A 5,268-nucleotide genomic window follows, 5' to 3' on the forward strand; every position below is an offset into this window, starting at 1 on the left:
ACGTCTGTTATGAGGGACCATTAATGTACAGCATCTTCGAAGTTTTATCTCTCGTTTTATTATAACGTTTATAACAAAAATGTATAATCATGAAATATTTATTTCTTATAAAACTCGTGAATATAAGCTGTTGATATGTATATCTATTTGCATTTACCTAATTACCGATACCAAGGCCTCATGCGAACCGGCACCTGTTTCTATCAAACTCAAGCTCAATGACTTAAGGAGGTATTACTAATAACAACTTACCTAGTGATGATTAAGAGGCGAGGGAGCTATAGCACATTGCTTGCCACTTCTCAAATAAAATTTCATATAGTTATCATAATTGGTTTTAGATAAATTTACATTACGGCTGCTGACGAGAGAGGATTGGTGACTTGCATAAGAAAAATATTCATTAGTAAAAGGAGTTCGTGCTGTGTTAATGGATCTCAATATCTCCATTTATCAAGTTTTGGCTTGAATTGACCTGTGATATCAACCAAGGTGATTTCACACTGGGCTCTTTTTCCTCCCACTGTTGGAGCAGCTTTGAAGACCACAGCTTTTGGGAAGGAATCTGATATGCTGGATGAAGATAATTTTCCTCCAGTATATCAAATGACATTCTATATGAAGTGTTAACAAAGCATAATAATTTACCATAGTGATTTTACGGTGGAAAAAGTTCTAGGGGTGGGCGCTACCACCGATTAATTGGAGGTTGGAGAAAAAATAGCCCAGTGTGTTAACATCTTTAGTCTTTCTTCCACAATTTTACACATAAAGTAGAAAATTATGCTTCCTAATATCGTTTAGTAATCTGACTAATATTTGTCCTTCCAGGCATTTAATGTTTTTCATCCGTACTTGAATTACTGCTGGAGCTTTGTTGTCGCCTTCCTTTAGGGTTATATGTAACTTTCCCAAGCAGGCTATGTTTTAGCTTTGCTTTGATATCTCAGTCACAATTTCACTATATTTTTTCACTATCTATTTACCTATATACCAAGAGTTTTTCCACCATATACAGGAGGTAGCCAAGTCAAAGGCACGTACCTACTCCCACCCATTCTATTCCCATCCACCACACCTTTCCTCCCTCTCATCTTAGCTCCTCATGGATGACGGGTCATCCCTGTGTCCCGCCTACTGCCCTGGGTCAGAAGCAATGTAGCAAGACACAGTACATACACAGCAAGGCCGCTTCATTTTTTTTTTTCACAAATTATATTTATCATTTACACTTTCCAGTTCAAAATCTTAGTATCCCTCAAATAAGAACGGTTTTAATTATTCATTATCATTATCATTATTATTATCATTATTATTATTATTATTATTATTATTATTATTATTATTATTATTATTATTATTATTATTATTATTATTATTATTATTATTATTATTATTATTATTATTATTATTATTATTATTATTATTATTATTATTATTATTACTATTATTATCATTATTATTATTATTATTATTATTATTATTATTATCATTATCATTATCATTATTATTATTATTATTATTATTATTATTATTATTATTATTATTATTATTATTATTATTATTATTATTATTATTATTATTATTATTATTATTATTATCATTATTATTATTATTATTATTATTATTATTATTATTATTACTATTATTATTATGATTATTATTATTATCATCATCATTATAATTATTATTGTTATTATTATTATTATTATTATTATTATTATTATTATTATTACTATTATTATTGTTAACGATTATTATTATTATTGTTATTATTACTATTTTTATTACTATTGTTATTGTTATCATTATTATTATTATCATTATTTTATTATTATCATTATCATTATTATTATTATCATTATAATTATTATCATTATTATCATTATTATCATTATTATCATTATTAATATTATTATTATTATTATTATTATTATTATCATTATTACAGGGTATTATTATTAATAATATTACTATTATCATTATTATCATTATTAATATTATTATTATTATTATCATCATCATTATTATTATTATTATTATTATTATTATTATTATTATTATTATTATTATTATTATTATTATTATTATTATTATTATTATTATTATTATTATTATTATTATTATTATTAATATTATTATTATTATCATTATTATTATTATTATTATTATTATTATTATTATTATTATTATTATTATTATTATTATTATTATCATTATTATTATTATTATTATTATTATTATTATTATTATTATTATTATTATTATTATTATTATTATTATTATTATTATTATTATTATTATTATCATTACTAGCAGAACCATGAGGTTCTATCAGGAGCTCAGAAAGCAACGCGACATGACGTCATACGTTACCCGTTGGAAGTAAGGAATGCGCAGCGGACTCTCGAGTCGTCTCTCTCTCTCTCTCTCTCTCTCTCTCTCTCTCTCTCTCTCTCTCTCTCTCTCTCTCTCTCTCTCTCTCGTTAGGTCAATCATAAAGGCAATACAAAAAATTATTCGTTTATGTCATGTCACAATAAACTTTTATAGACGTTTGATTATCTTCATGTAACCTATGATTAAACTTGTATGGACGTTTGAATATTGATCCTGCGTGACACACATAGGTACAAGCTTAAGCTTTGAATAAATGCCTTTTTTTATATTTCATTTATCGAAAGAATGTGATAAAATATGTGAATAAAATCGTCTGTCTTTAGCCAGAATAAAACTACTTCGATTCCTTTGCACCGTGACGTCATGTCGGACGCGCTGAAGCGACGTGACGTCACCGCTCTCGGCCAATAAGTCGTCTCCGTTGCCGTGACGTCACCACTGTCCCTTAGCTTGCAGCCAACCAGTCGTCTCCTTTTTGTCGTGACGTCACCGCTCTCGGGCAATAAGTCGTCCCCCTTACCGTGACGTAACCACTCTCGCTTCGCTCGCAGCCAATCAGTCGTCAGCAATTTTGGAAGGCTTCGTTGCCGTGACGTCACCGCGTGACACACATAGGTACAAGCGTATTAATATATAGATTATTATTATTATCATTATCATTATCATTATTATTATTATCATTATTATCATTATTATCATTATTATCATTATTATCATTATTATCATTATTATCATTATTATCATTATTATCATTAATTATTATTATTATTATTATTATTATTATTATTATTATTATTATTATTATTATTATTATTATTATTATTATTATTATTATTATTATTATTATTATTATTATTATTATTATGTGCATTTTTTCTCAGCCAGCTGGAAACATTAAATAATCTTTGGGACACAATTCTCATATATTCTATTTCAGCATTTCATCAAACTGTAATGCAAGCATCTGATGTTTTATTGGCAGAGGATGGAAGTGAAGTATTTCAGAGAATTACTGAATATGGAGATTGGGGATTGACTGATTGCGGCAATGGAATTGCTAGAAAATTACTGTGACTGGAAATGATAATAATAAGGCTACAGTAAATGCGATATACAAATAGCATTAAAAGTGAAGAAAGCTGGCAAGGCACCTCGGTTAAATGGGTGTCACGTGGGGTGACTGGCAAAGGGAGAAACGGTTATAGTGGATTAACTAGTGACGGGATAAATAGTGATGTTAGTAAGTTTGCGGACGACACTAAAATAGGACGCCTAATTAGGTCAGGAGACGACGCAGGGATTCTGCAGGATAATCTTAACAAATTGTTCACATGGTCGGTGAATTGACAAACGAACTTCAATATCTCTAAGTGTAGCGTGTTAAACGTAGGGCTACACAACCCCGAAAATAGTTACAGCTTAGATAACACGCTTTTAGAGAAAACTGAGTGCGAGAGAGACTTGGGAGATCTAGTGAGTCCGGAACTTAAAACCAGGAAACTGTGCATTAGCGCCAGGAATAAAGCTAACAGAGCATTAGGTTTCATTGCTAGGACGGTAACGAATAGAAGTGCAGAGGTAATTATCAAACTCTATCTAGCCATAGTTAGACCCACCCTTGACTATGCGGTACAGTTTTGGTCTCCGTCCTACAGAATGGACATAAATTCACTAGAATCAGTACAGAGAAGAATGACCAAAATGATACATGGACTCAGACATTTGACTTACGAAGAGAGGCTTAGGCACCTTAACTTACACTCTCTGGAAAGACGCAGAGTGCGGGGTGATCTAATAGAGGTGTTCAAGTGGATCAAAGACTTTAACAAGGGTGATGTAAACAAGGTCATCATATTAAAACAACAGGGCAGGACTCGCAGTAATGGTTATAAACTGGACAAATTTAGATTTAAAAAGGAAATAGGCAAGAATTGGTTTACTAATAGGGTGGTTGACGAATGGAATAAACTTAGTAACAATGTAGTAAGCGCTGAAACTATAAGTTGTATTATGAAACGATTAGACAACTTTATGAATGGGGATGACAGGTGGTGATGGATACGGAGCTGCCTAGTGTAGGCCTTATGGTCTCTTGCAGTCTCCTTCATTCTTATGTTAAGTCTTATGTTAAGTGGCAATATAGCGCCGCCTTGCACAGGAAAAGGGGATAAATGTAAAAGTAGTAGTTTTGAGAGATCAGTTTGTTGAGCACAGTTGGGAAGGCAGACGAGAGTGTGTTAATTGAGAGGACTAGTAGAGGAACAGAGGGAGTAATAAGTAAGGAGGGGTGTGGTTTTAGGAAACGTAGAAGGTGTGTGGATCGAATTCTCGTGAGAAGACAAACACAGTTGAAGTTTTTGGCAACAGGTAAGGATGTCTTTTGGGCTTTTATGGATTTGAAGAAGGTATATGACAAAATGGCGTTGTGGGATGTGTTGCGTATACTGTATATAGGATCGGGAGAAGCTGTCGAGGGCAGTCAATTTTTTTTATATGAGTAGTAGAGCTTGTGTTAGGATCAGGAATAGAAATAATAAATAGTTTTTGGTGAAGATGAGGCTACGTCAGGGTTGTGGCATGCCACCATGATTGTTCAACGTGTGTATGGATGAAGTGGTGCGTGATATAAATGCAAGGATGGTGGACAGGGGATTAGGAATGATTAGAGATAGTGGAGGGAACTGGGAAATGAGCCAGTTGTTGCTTATGATAACTCTGCACTTGTAGCTGAATCAGAGGGTAACGATGAGATGTAATTATGGGGGAAGGAGAGAGATTTGAAAGGATTGTTAACTCTTCCGTACCGAATGACAATTTTCCTTATATTCTGACAATCTAAATAATCTTCATGGCATCCAATCGCTTGTA

Source organism: Oratosquilla oratoria, chromosome 40 (genome assembly GCF_046742065.1).
Source record: "Oratosquilla oratoria isolate Oo_2021 chromosome 40, ASM4674206v1, whole genome shotgun sequence".
Classification (NCBI taxonomy): Eukaryota; Metazoa; Arthropoda; class Malacostraca; order Stomatopoda; family Squillidae; genus Oratosquilla; species Oratosquilla oratoria.